The sequence below is a fragment of the Mauremys reevesii genome, linkage group 8 (assembly GCF_016161935.1).
Source record: "Mauremys reevesii isolate NIE-2019 linkage group 8, ASM1616193v1, whole genome shotgun sequence".
In the NCBI taxonomy this organism is placed as follows: Eukaryota; Metazoa; Chordata; order Testudines; family Geoemydidae; genus Mauremys; species Mauremys reevesii.
In genome coordinates, this window is record NC_052630.1 from 94531522 (window position 1) to 94545974 (window position 14453).

General features: G+C 44.9%; 1 long non-coding RNA gene across 1 annotated transcript; it reads left to right on the plus strand.

The window, feature by feature from the left end:
• Window positions 1-4663: 4663 nt before the first annotated feature.
• LOC120370558 lies at window positions 4664-10983 on the plus strand. The gene is made up of 3 exons (XR_005583795.1): window positions 4664-4887; window positions 8741-9852; window positions 10051-10983. It is a non-coding gene; the product is annotated as an uncharacterized LOC120370558 (long non-coding RNA).
• The last annotated feature ends 3470 nt before the right edge of the window (window positions 10984-14453 follow it).

Here is a 14453-nt window from a genome sequence, read left to right on the forward strand (position 1 = left end):
ATATGCTTCATGCAAAAGGTCTCTTGTAAGGTACCATTACAAAGCTTAATGAGTGTGGTCATCCTAGTTGTATAAATGTATCACTCTTGTAACAGAAACTAGAAATATGAACTATAACTCTGAGGGCTATTGTGATTATGCAAAGTGTGGGCCATTAATGGTGGTTTGGAATCTTGATGGCTCTCATTAACCAGAACAATTGACTGTAGATGGATCTGTTTTACTTGTAAGACTTCCTGTATACGTGTGTGCTGGCAAGTGGGCAATGAAGTCTTACAGTGACGTGATCATGTCACCTGAACTGGAATCCATCTTTAACCTGGCGCTTTTCCATTGAGAAGGAGGGGGTGGGAACCCGGAGAGGGACAAATGATTCCCGCCTTATGCAAAAGATATATAAGTGGGTGGAAGAGAACAAAGGGGGCAGCCATCATGAGAAACCCCCTAGCTACCACCTGAGCTGGAACAAGGGCTGTACCAGGGGAAAGGAATGTGCCCAGACTAGGAAGGCATCCAGTCTGTGAAAGAAACTTATTGAAACAACTCTGAGGGCAAGAGTTTATCTGTATTCAGTTTTATTCCTGTATTAGGTTTAGACTGTCGTGTTTTATTTTATTTTACTTGGTGTGTCTGGCTCAGCAAGACAGGGTGCTGGAGTCCCACGCTGGCAGGGAAAGCAAGGGCAGAAGTCATGGCACATCAGTTGGCAGTTCCCAAGGGGGTTTCTGTGATCCAACCTGTCACAGTGTCATTCTAATAAAAGTTCATTTATATGCATCTTTCCTTCAATGGATTCTGCACTGTTGTGAAAAGGGCCCCAATCCTGAAAATTTATGGGTGAGATCCCGGCTTTGTTGAAGTCCATGGAAAAACTCCCCTTCACTTCAGTGGGACCAGGATTTTCACCCTATATGCATGAGTAGACCCCCTGCACCTATGCAGAGCTCACTGCAGTCAGTGGGGCTTCTCGGAGGCTCAGGCATCTGCCTGTATATAGGAGGTTGCAGGATCATGGACTAGGTTCTTTTTCCTTTGTGTAAATTTTGTAGCTGGGGAAAGGGAAAGGCCTGGCAGGAGCAAAAGCCCTTAAGAGTGGTAATGAGGAGTGCAGGAGGATCACAATGAGCTCACCTGCTGAGCCTGTAGAAGAATTTCTAGTTTAAGTTGAACTGTTTTATTTTAATAAACTAGTTCCCAGAAAGGGAGAATAATTACAAAACACCCATTGTGGCGGCTTTATTTTACTGTGGAAATGGGGAAACAGGTTAAATGTGGAAATGGGGTGTGGGTAAGAGCCAGTTATAGAAGTGCTTGCTTAGAAGCCCAAACCAGCATACGCCATTCACATACTTTTGTTCACCTCCTCTAACTGGTTAATGTTTGTCCCATGTCCTAGTTCATTTTTGCTTACGGATTCCTGAGAACCAGGAAGGAGGAGTGGGAGTCTCATTTCTCTCCTTCCACAGATGGGTTGTTCCCTTTTCGTCTTATAGAAGCAAGTTCCTTGATGTTGATTCTGTGAAATCACATTGAAGTCAGTGGGGCTGCAATATAGCACGTATGTCAGGACAGAATTTGGCCAGGACACTCCTCCATGTTCATTCTGTGGTGTGTAAGTGTGACCTGAGTGGTACATCCCAGTCCCCAAAGCACAGCACTGTTTCCTTTCCTACCTTTTGCCAGAGCTGACAGGAAACCCTCCCTTTGCTAAAGGGTTGTTTATGTTTTTGACCTAACTGTGGCAGCTTCTTATTGTCAGTTTGATCCAGCAAGAGTCTGAATGTACAACACTCTCAGACACTCCCTGGCAACTGCTGCCCTTATGTATTCGCCAGCCCAGCTGGGGTTGGCAACTAAGAGAAATTGAGGCAACAAAAGGACTGTAGAAAAAGACGTGCATCAGTAGCATCTCTTTCTGGTTGGGATTCTAGGAAGATGCTGATATATTTGTGGGAATACAGCTAGTCAGAAACTGGGAATGTCTTTCTCCACCCCCCCTTTTTTTTTCTTTTCATTCAAGAAATTCAAAAGTTTTCAATTTTTTGATCAGTTCTACCTAGGAGAAAAGAGTTTCAGCTGGGATTGTGGTCAGGAAGGTGAGATACTATATAACCCTTCAAGGCCTGTTGATCCCACTATATAGGGTATAATAGGTATCTAACCCTTCTGTAGGGTGACCAAGGTCTGCGGTTTTCGACTGGAATACCTGGTCGAAAAGGGATCCTGGCAGCTCTGGTCAGTACCGCTGACTGGGCCATTGACTGTCCGGTTGGCAGCACTGCACAGTGGGGCTGGCAGGCTCCCTGCTAACCCACGCAGCTCCTATGTGTAGGGGCAGCCAGGGCACTCCACACACTGTCCCCATCCCAAGTGCCACCCCCACAGCTCCCTTTGGCTGGGAACTGTAGCCAATCAGAGATGTGGGGGTGGCACCTGCAGACAGGGCAGCGTGCAGAGCTGCGCCTCTGCATAGGAGCTAGAGGGGGGACATGCTGGCTGCTTCTGGAAGCTGCTTGAGGTAAGTGCTGCCTGCAGCCTGCACCCCTGACCCCGTCCCGGGCCCCTGCCCTAGCCCTGATCCCCCTCCTGCCCTCCAAACCCCTCAATCCCAGCCCAGATCACCCTACTGAACCCCAAACCCCACAGCCTCACCCCAGAGGCCGCACCTCCAGCCAGAGACCTCTCTTCCCTCCTCTGCACCCTAACCCCCTGCCCCAGCTATGATCCCCTTTCCGCCCTCCCAACCTCTTAGTCCCAGCCCAGAGCATCCTCCTACACCCCATCCCCCTCATCCCCAGCCCCACCCCAGAGTCTGTACCCCCAGCCAGAGCCCTCACACCCCACACACCCCAGCCTCCTGCCCCAGCCCAGAGCCCCCTCCTGCACCCCAAACCCCTCATCCCTGGCCCCACTGTAGAGCCCACAGCCCAAGCCAGAGCCCTCACTCCAGCCCCCTGAGCCAACCCAGTGAAAATGAGCAAGGGAGTGAGGGTGGGGAGAGCAGCAACAGGGGGCAGGCTGGTGTGAGTGTGGGAGGGGCCTCTGAGAATGGGCAGGACATGGGCGAAGTCTCAGTGGAGGGGCAGGATAGAGGCAGGGCAGGAATGTTTGGTTTTGTGTGAGTAGAAGGTTGGCAACCCAACTCTTCTGTGATGGGTTATATACCATTTGCTGAAAGAGTTATGAGGGCCAAGAAAGGGGCTGATTAACCCAAGCTGAGGGAAATGAGGCAGGCAAATAATCCCCTGAGTTAGTAAGGAAGCCCAGCTGTGGAGGAATGAGCTGGGCAGGACATATAAAGACAGGAAATGGGAGGTAATGAGGCCTGCTGGGAAAGACCCTCCCATGAGAAGAGGAGGGGTGGCTGGAGACGGCAGGAGGTGTTGGGTGTAGTCACTCCCTGGGACAAGGAAGGAGGCTTTGGGAATTGGTAGACAGAGAAAGGGACCCAGTGGTAGGGAGCAGCCCAGGGAAGGAGCAGTGAGAGTAGAGAGAGGATGCCCAGACTGCTGAGCTGAGGGTCCCTGGGCTGGAACCCAGAGAAGAGGGCAGGCCTGGGTTCCCCTACCAGCCAGTGCAGGAGTGGCACTGATGCAGTGAATGGGAAGACTGCCTAGGATTGCTGAGGAGCTACATGCCCCGGAAGAGGGAACTTTGAGTGACCTAGCCGGAGGGCTGAGTCATGGAGAGGAAGCTGCAGTTGCTGGGGTGGAGTGTGGGGTCAGACAGAACAATGGCATGCAAGCCGTGGAAGAGCATGTTGACTGAATGAGCTAATCCCCTGAGTGACCAGCAGGAGGTGCTGTGAGTGGTGTGTCCTGTGACACCTTAATTTTATTATTCCTGTTAAGTGTTTTGTTTGCTTTGCACCTTAAATAAAATTTGCTGAGTCATATTTGGCAAACCAACCCTAGACAGCAGGTCCTGTGACAAACTTCTGTTCCAGCCAAATTAGAGGATTCTGATATTGCAGCTGTAGCCTGACTTACCATTTTTGTATCTCTCCTTTATAATAATGAATTTTCTTTTGTTAGAACAGCGGATGGGACTGCTGTCAAATCCGTTTAGGATGGAATTTTTCAAAGGTGCCTAAGGGAGTTAGGCACCTAAGCACACTGGATTTTGAGTGACTAACACCTTTAATGCTCCTTCAAAACCCCCAGCCTTGCTTCTTAAATGCCTCTGAGAGCTACTCAAGCTGAAGAGCAAATTATCTTCCATTACTTCTAATGAAGACCCTTGCTTAGCCACGGTCTATGGTAGATTGCTGCCAGCTTGGACCTGGGATGATGCTATATACAAGGATCTGCTCCTTATTACCATCTTCAGTGCTGACAGCAATGTAGTAGGAGATAGCTGCCTCCTCTTATAAACCAAGAAGGGTGTTGCTTCTTCTCATGATGTGTATTTTCTCAGAGCCATGACACTCAGGATCCAAGACAGAGTTAATGTAAAAGAAAAGAAACTGTGAAGATAAGCTATGGAGGAGCTTAAAAGCTTCAAAATGGATGCACTCCTAAAGGTAAAGGGCAGCAGGGTTGGTATGAAGTTCCTATACAGAGGCAAGAGAACCTCAGAATGTGAGATCCTAGGCTTTGTTTTCTGAATTCTATATCTCTGAAAGGCTCTGAGGTTCCACGGTGATGGAATTGTGTGTCACAACTGCCAGGCTAACTACATCTCTGGGTGCACCCTCTATGAAGTCTCTGGCCACCTCCTCTATTGGGGTGGAATCACACAAGTCTCTCTGGGTCTTAGGCTGCAGCCCCTTCTATATCAACCATGATTACCCCAGGAGGTCCGATTTATGTCCAGTACTTGCAAGTCTGTTCTCTATCAGAGCAACGGTAGTGATAAGCGGTGACCAAACAGCCTTCTAAAACAAAGGTATTATTTAGAACACAAGTATTTAAGAGAAGACTGGTCTTAAAACAGATAACATGCATTTCTAGCTTACCAGGTGCCTAACCATCTTCCATATGTGGATCCTGGTAGGTCTAAGCTTCCTATAGACACCCTGAGAGCTCTAGGGTCTGGTTGGCATAGTCTGTTCCCTTAACTCTCAAACCATTTGTCTCCATTCAGGTACAGTCCCCTTTAAAAGTTGTTCCATCTCTTTTGATCTCCATGTTCCCAGCCTGACAAAACAAGCTTGTATCTTCCTTGGTGACAGGATGCAAGGTCCTTGAAAAAACACTAGGCAAAGCTATCAGCTTCAAGTGTTTTGCTGAAAACCAGGTCACATAGTGTTGGTAACATTATTACATCTCAGTATTCTTAGATTATTACACAGCAATTCCACATCTGTCACACCCTGATGCTGAAAGATGATCATCATGGGCAGATCCCAAGCCCCATACCGACCCTTGAAGTCTCTGGGGTTTGCACCAATAAAGAGGTCGACCTACCTGGATCAACTTGCAGGACTGGGGATTTAGAGAGATGTAACAGCTAGCTGATGTGATGGAATAACTTTATATTTTGTTAAAGTGCTTTTCTAAGCATCTGCAAACCAACTTACAAAGCACATCGAAAGGATGTGAGAAGTGCATGTGGAAACAATTCAGATTGATTCACCTCACCTTGTTCTGCTTCACCCTACCCTCACCCCCCAAAAAATCGATCTTAAGTGGCTAGCAAAATCTATGATGAGGTGATGTGTAAGCTAACTCTTTCTTGGTTTAGCAATAGCCTGGATCCTAGGTGATCCCATCCTCACAGCAGGAAAAACTTCACGGCAACCCAAAACCCACATGTTTTAAATGCAAATTACAATGCACATAAAACCAGGTACTTATAAGCAGCACTTGCAGCTACACAGCTGGAAAATTCTTAATGTATGAAGTCATGAATTTTGCAAAAGAAAAGGACAATTCCACCAATAAAACTAAACCTTGAGCATTAAACTTGCACCAAAACAATAGGTTGGATTGCACCTCTTCACAACAAGGTTTCTGTAGATAGCAAACAGTCCCATACAACACTCCTTACACAATCTTTTTGTGTTGTGGTCACTTTGCTGTTTAGAATTTGTGAAGCGATGATGATGTGCCCGGGACAGTACAAGACACAGATGTCGAGATGGTCCCTACTGGCGGAGCAAGGAGGGATATAATAGGAGATGGGATCCAATATGAGAAAAAGTGTAGAATGAAGAGAGAAGTGGGCCCGGGACAGAATGGAGATGCTGAAAGAGTGGCCAGAGAGGTAGGGGGAACACCATGAATTGATAGTGCTGTGAAGACAACACAGAACAGACTGTTAACAAGAGGGTAATCAACAGTATTCAAGGCAGCAGAAAGGCAAAGGAAGCCCAGGACAGAGGAGAGAACCCACTATTTAGCTGGGAAGAGGAACTTTGAGTGGGAACTAGATGGAGTGAGTTTCAGGAGAGGGAATCAATGCTGTGATTGTGAATGATCGATGCAAGGAGCTTCAAAGGGAGATGGGATGATAGGTAGGCTCCAAGGACCATTTTTCTGAGGAGAGGCAATACCAAAGTATGCTTGTACACAGAGAGAGGGCGAGGGCAGGGGGGCAGCACAAGTCAAAAACCAGTAGGGGCTGAGCTATGTCCGGATACTGTACCTCTGTCATTCCTAGTGTCTATGATATTTTGCTGTCACTGTGATCTGGATTTCTTTACTATCTGAAATACACACATGTGTTTTGCAGTAAGCTTGTTGGGGTAGGGACCTTGTCACCTCATAGGTCTAATCTGCTGTGGCCTATTATGGGACTATATGCATAACAACCACCAGACAACTAGCTTGTTTGACAGAGTTTATTACTCATACCTCAGAAGCACAGAGTGCATATGGTCAATTGGTTCCTGCAGGACACCGACTCTCAACATAGTAGTTCTTTTCAGTTCCATTTCAGAGGTCAGCTGCTGCAATCTGAACTCTTACCCTTTTCATCTCACAGTGTGAAATCTATGTCACACAGAGGCACTTTACACAAATGCCAGCTGCTCCAGCCTAGGAGGACAGACTATATAAGTCACTGGAATCATCAAGAAGTGTCCATGCCTCGCTCAATAGATGTGACCTTGTGCTCGTTACCTTTGACCTTCCCCTGCTTTTGTCTCTTTATGGCCCTCGTGTGTTATGTCCTGCTGAGTTCGGATTGCATGCGCTTTGGGATGGGGGCTGTGCTATTGTTTCACATTTTGGGGATGCTTAATGATTGGAATTAAGACACTCGCTTTTTCCCCTCCCAAATCCAACTACTAAGTCTTTTTATTATTTATTTACGGAGTCTAGATTTGCCCTCGTAAGCCAGGGGCCATACGAAGCCTAAAGGGAAGTACCAGGAAGTCAGAATGCCTCCCAGAGTGTGCCCACTACCCACCTCTTATACAGTGCAGCCTACTCCCCCTTGCATGCTGCTCATGCTCCATTGCTGGTGCCCAGGTGGCAGGGCCAGCGCTGTGTGCCCCTTTGACAGGCGTGCCCTCTAGGTGGTATCACAGAATGCAGTTCTGCCTGGCTGGTGGAAGGAGTGGGCTCCTTGTGCTCTAACCCTGGTGTACACTGATGGCCGGATTGACTTTTGTTCGATTTATCACAAGTTCTAAGCAGATTAGAAATGTAAAATCTCACATTCGGACAAAATTTAACGTCTTAATACCAGAGCTCTTGCAGAAGCTGCTCCCCACCACGGGCTCCATTTCATTGCACAGTGTTGCGAGCTGCCCATGTAGAGCCATTTCCCATGCATAACAACTTTATTGACCCTCCCAATTTATGAACAATACAACAGACACTATTATTACATTCCACTAGATGTCAATCTTTATATACACTAATGATGCATACATGCATCTATACTGACGCTGCTTTTTAAAGTGCAACTCTTGTCACACAAAATAGTGCCATGGTTATAGGTACATGGGGCCTGATTTTCAGGTGACTTTTCAAGACCTCATCTCCCATTTTAGCAGTTCATTAGAGGCCAGATGTTGAAAACTTCTCAAACCCAGCAGCTCTCATTGTGACACTTATGGCCAGATATTTGGTGTCTAGCTGGGAACAGAGCTTGGTGGAAAATCTGGCTTGCAGGTCTTGATTTTCAGAGGTGCAGAACTTGGGCTTGGCATCTCGCGTGGACTTCCAGTGGAAAAGTGGGTGCTCAGCTTTTAAAAAAAGTCACTGACAAGTCACTGATTTCAATGGGAGGTGGGTGCCTAAATACCTTTGAGGTCTGGGCCTAGGTGCTTATCTGCATCTTTAGGCACCTAAAATCTTTAAAAATCTGGCCCTAAGGCAATAGGGGGTCACAGAACATCCTTAGTCAGATGCAGGAGCTAGATAATGTGGTTTCAGCTAATGGACAGATAACAACATGCTTTTAAACTAACATTTTAACTAGTTTTAGGGATTTTAATCTGACTTGTATTTTGAAGCTTCTTGTTTTAGGCTGTTATTTTGAAACTTCTCTCAGTTGGTCGCTCTGATTGCTTTTCAAACCCTTCTATTTTATAACCTTTGTACTCTCATGCATAAATCTAGGCCAAGTTGTCGCCTTCTGTTCACTTTCCAGTGTCTTTGAGCTCTGCAATAAGCAAAATGTAATTTGGGTCTGCTGGGGCCAGTCTACTTGGGAGACATCATTGTTTTGTTTTAATTGGCTTGTACGTTTTTGGAAGAGTCACGGTCCATGTGAATTGTTCCCCACAACTATATCTTGTTTTGTCGAGCACAATTAAAATAAAATAATTTTCTTTTCTCGTTTAAAGTCTGAAGTGCCAGAGGAAAACATGCTGCTGCTCTTAGCAAGAAGAAATTTAGAAGGGACCAAACTACACAGCTCTCCTGCGATCACTATTAGAGTGAGAGCTCCAGAAGCAGAATTCTCCTGGAATGAAAATCTAATCCCCCATGACTATGCACTCCTCTCTTTTCTCTGTGACTCTAATAAATGCACGCTGAGCTCACCCCCACATATGCAGGAAAGACCCATGTGACTGGACAGGGAGACCTTTAAGAAAAGACCACTATTTGCATATCTGTTATAACTATGCTCAGTGTTATATTTGTTTCATTAAAATTTCGATTTGGATAATATGTAAGGTCAATACTGTTACTGTTCTGGAAAATTCATTTATTTTTAAATTAAAGCTAAATACAATGGGTCTGGTTCTGATCACAATTAGACTGGTGTAACTCCACTGAGGTCAATGACATGACGCTGCCATGAGATCAAAATCAGACACAATATATTTAGAGAGAATACAAGGGGTGGAAAATTTGCCAAGTACACACATGCTGGGTTTTTTTCAAGATAATTCTTTGGTTACAAATGTCTGAATTCCCGGTTCCTCTACATCCAAGGAATGTTTACTACTTCAGCTGAGTGTCCACTAATGTCTGCTCGCTCTTTACACAGTGATTAAGATATATAAGGAATTACATAGGTTTACTTCAAGTGCTGGGCTCCACTGAGGTTACCAACCCTCATTCTCCAGTTGTTGCTCTGTCCCTTGGCTGTAGCTCCAGATGTTGGTATTTACAATTTAATCTGATCTAAGAACTGATGCCCACCAATACAATGACCCCATTTGCCAATGCCTGTGCCTGAATTAAGGCTGCAGAAAACTATTTTTGGCACTGGGGAATAGACCCTTTCAATCAGGAGCTTGGAAGGTTTTTGCTCTGTTTTTCAGCTGGCTTTGTGGCAGACTCAAATGTTGCCTCTGTCAAAAGTTCCCTCAGTGTTCTGCTTCTCCAGAGTTTATGGTCGCTTGTGTTGTCTCTGACTTATGGATGGCATTTAACATCCCTTGAACGGCATCCGTTTGGATTCTCAGAAATCAGGAAAGGGGAAGAAATAATCTAGGACAGCTGAGATGTAAGTCACCTTTAAAGTATTCCAATAATATATTAGAAGAGAGAGCTATTTTCAACATGCATCAAGGGAAAATGCCTATTAAGATGGATCTTGTAAGTTTTAAGTTGTCTTTTTTTGGTGTGTGTGTGTGGATGAAATATTCATGTGGTTTAAGGATTTCATTTTACATGAAGGACACTTACATATTTCTGTTCACAGTGCTATGAAATTACAGGTGGCTTTGTTGAATGAACTTCACTGGATACACAGGATTTCAACTTTAAGAGAACTGGTTTGAAAGCAGCTCGAAGGTGCACATTACCATTTTGTGACTGCATGGGGATCTGCTGCAAGTGAAATGAACATAGAGGTCTCAGCCCAGAGATACCCGAGGACAGGCGCTCGCATCACAAAAACTGTTCCCAACCATGTTCTTTGCAATCTCAACAGAGCTAGTCAGGCAGAGGTACTGGAACAATTTGTGTAGTGGGGGTGCTGAGAGCCATTGAACAAAACTGTAAACCTGTATATGATGAAAACCACTTCAAGCCAGGGAGTGCGGTAGCACCCCTAGCTCAGCACCTATGTAGAGGGAGACTGCATTAAACAAGGAGACTGGTCTTACAACTAGAGATGAGGAAATTTGGCATTGGTGTTTCAAGTGCTGCCTCCTTTCTTCAGTAGGAACCCCAGTCTCCAGCACTACTTCTCAACATTACATTCACTTGTAAATGAGAGACTAAGTTAATCACGAATCTACAGCAGAACCCAACAGAAGAATTTCGAAAAATGCCTTCTCCATTAAACCTCCCATCTCTAACACAAACAATAGATTGTTAACATTGATTAAAAAAGATATTCCACTGAAGTTCAGGCAGTAGCCGGATCTGTTATCTATCAGAAGTATTTGAAGTTTTCCCTTGACATGAATCCCTTTAGGGAGAGACATTTTATGGGAGTGCATCTGGAAGGAAGCAGTTTAGTTTTAGGAGCTGTTTGCTGCAGATCTTCCGGTCTGCTAGATTGGGAGAAGAATAAAATCCAATGGTGCAACAGAGATATGCTTCCTGGAACTACTGTTAGCTTTGTAACAGCGCTGGGGATTCTCATATGGCCCCTGTTACTGAAGTATCTCAAGCAACTCATAATTTGTAATGGATTTATCCTCACAACATTCCTATAAGATAGGGAAGTGTATTATCCCTATTTTACAGATAGGGTATTGAGGCACCTAGGGGCAAAATGGTAGACACACAGTCTATGGCAGAGCAGGGAAGTGAGCCTGAAGTCTCTCAAATCGTAGGTTAGTGCCCTCACTGCCGGATGATCTTTTCTCTCCAAAGAAAGCACCCCTACATTGAGTGAATTCCTGTCCTCCATGCAGTTGTGCAGAGTGTTAGGAGCTTCATGCAGAGTAGTAGGGTGGGCAGGATTGCAACCTTGTACTCGAGTGAGTGACAATTTGGGAAACTCGTTACTACGCTGGCTGGTATATATTAGGCATAGTCAGTGTCCAGCTCTCTAGGCATATGCCACAATCTAAAGGAGGCACAATGGCATTCCACTGTATGTTTCTACTGACTTTCCAGAGTTATCCTGTCCTGCACAGGCAGGATGTCTGCTCTTCCTTGTATGAGGCCATGATAGAGATCAGATTGAACTAACGTTCTGTACCCAAAGACCCCAAATATTGGGAGAATTCAGACCTTTGTCCAAACTTGGTGACTTGAACCCAGTTGGAGTCCAAGGCCAGACACTGCTTGCGTTCAATATATTTGCGTAGATGTTGCCTAACTGTGAAACCCCCATGTGCTGAATAAAATTGGTACACAATATTTTATGGTAGAAAATGCTCTGAACATTTGCCACTAAATTTGAATCAGACAATATTTATATTAAAGAATGAAGCAATATTCACTTTCTCTTTAAAGATTTTAAGTTATTTGTGTCAGCAAAAAGCTTATTTTTTATCAGATTTTGACAGATTTTCTATTAATCTCATGAAAAGAAATGGATTTCACATCTGCCTGTAGTAGATATATGTATTTATCATCTAGTTAGAACTGATCAAAGTGTGGTCTGTTTATCTTGGTAACTGCAGAGGTCTGAAAGAGGCCTGAGTTATGGTGAATTGATATCATTTTTTTTAAATTAGTAAACCGCAGATGTTAAAATGATCACTGCTTTTCAATATTTCTCCATGAGTTGAGAAATTCAATCTCATCTTTGGTGTTACCAACATGAGCACAGGGAAATAGAAATCCACATAGGAACCTTTAACTCTACACAAGCTAAGGTACCTCTTTGACAGCACAGCTCGAGTGTTCTCCTTCTGCCTAGGCTTCACTGATTTGCATGAAAATATAATAGTGGTGTAAAAAGTTCCAGATGAATTTGAGTAAGCTTTGCTGCAGGGGAAAGCATGCTTTATAACATGCATGAGAAATGAAGAAAATTAGGTATCAACCTCCAAGCAGTGTAATCAGAAGGTATGTAAAAGGAGGTGCACGCATAGTACATGATAGTCCTGTAAACAGAATCAGGATGTGGCAATGACAGTGTAAACCCCACAAGCTTTTTTTTTAAAAAGAAATACAAGATTCTGATGTAATAAGTTTTTCCCTTGGCACTAATGAAGCAGATTAGTAAGGCTATTGAAGCCCATGTGGCCCAAGATATTTCCTTAAACTAAACATTGGTGCAGATTAGAATATTTCCTGGAAGCAATGTTTAATCTCAAATATTTTTAACCCCTTGGGTACCTTAGTGTCTGAGGTATCTATATGGTGGCTTGCATATATTAACAAGTGATTCCCCATAACAGCCCTATGAGATAGGTATTAGCTGCATTTTACAGATAGGTAAACCCAAGGCAGAAAGATCAAGGCCAATGTGTTGATTTGTAGGTGACTTGACTTTTCAGGTGACTAAAAGGAAGCTCATTGGGTCTGATTTTTTTTTTTCATAGGTGCTGAGCCAAACTCAGCTTCAATCTGGCAATCAAGGCTGAGGTAGCTGAAGTTAGACACCCAGAAATTTGAGGCACCCACATTCAGAGGCTACTTACTTAGGCCTGCGTGATTTGATAGAGACCCTAAACAGAGCCGGTGCTAGAGCTGTGTTTAGAATGCAGCCATCTCCTGCTCTGTCCTGTGCTTTTACAGCAGAGGGCCTATCACTGCAGCCACATTGGCTGCTCTGCATTAGGGCTGGCGCATCTGAAAGCATTTTGCTGGCAGGGAGGAGGTGGCAGCCCTAGCACCATCCGTAACCCTTTCCAAAAACCATGAATCTATGGCTCTGCCTCCCAAAGGCCATTCCCTGGCTAAGGGGACTCTGAGTAACAACTTGTGTTGAGCTTTATGAAAAATCTCACTGACAGCCCTTCAGCAAAAGTGATTGGCTCCACCTTAACACAGAAAAGGGCTAGAACAAAAGGCTGATCCTAACTTCCTTGTTCTCTCACGGCAGAGGTTGGGTCTCTAGCCACAGCCTGAATGAATGAGTCGCAAAGCCCAGTTCTAGTTCTACCTTCTGCAAGCTGGCCAGCAAAGGGCAATGAGCATATAGACAAATGAGCAGGTGTGGTATTTCCATCCTGGAAAGGACCATCATGGCACACGCACACATTAGCCGTTGTGTTATGCACAAAAGCCACCTGGAAGCATGTTGTGTGAGGATTCAGCCTGCTGTCCATGTCAGGTAACAGCTATAAGAAATTCATCAAACAACACACTAGATCATTTAGACAAGGCTCAAGCTAAAAGGGTTTAAGGCCCATATGTGTTTAGCCTTGGGCGCCTAATGTCATGCCTGGTCATCTATATAGCCGGGGCCGGATTTGAAGACATGCAGCATGCCTTGTTTCCCACTGCCTATCACCTCTGAAAACAAGGCCACTTTTATTTAAGTTCATAATTATGGATTTAGATGCCTCATTTTAGGCACCCAAATTTGTGGGCTTCATTTTTTAAATAGCATTCAAGCTGGCTGTTAATTGGTGGGCACAATTAACTCTACCTGCAACTAACTGCAGGCTCAAATGCCAGGTCCTGTTTTAGACTGAGAGCTCTTCAGGGCAGGAGTGATGGCACATAGGAATCTAACCCCCAGATTTAGGTGCCTAAGACCCATTTTTAGGCACCACTGTGATCCACAAAACTCCAGCGTGGCTGCTGCTTCACCCTATAGGTGCCTAAACTCACTCAGTGCCTAAATTTTGCTGGACAAGTTCCCTGTGTACCTAAGTTTCTGCCTCTGGCTGTGTGTATTGCTGCCTCACTCTAGGCATCTGCACACCTATCTCCCATAGAATCATAGAATCTCAGGGTTGGAAGGGACCTCAGGAGGTCATCTAGTCCAACCCCCTGCTCAAAGCAGGACCAAACCCAACTAAATCATCCCAGCCAGGGCTTTGTCAAGCCTGACCTTAAAAACCTCTAAGGAAGGAGATTCCACCACCTCCCTAGGTAACCCATTCCAGTTCTTCACCACTCTACTAGTGAAAAAGTTTTTCCTAATGTCCAACCTAAACCTCCCCCTCTGCAACTTGAGACCATTACTCCTTGTTCTGTCATCTTCTACCACTGAGAACAGTCTAGATCCATCCTCTTTGGAACCCC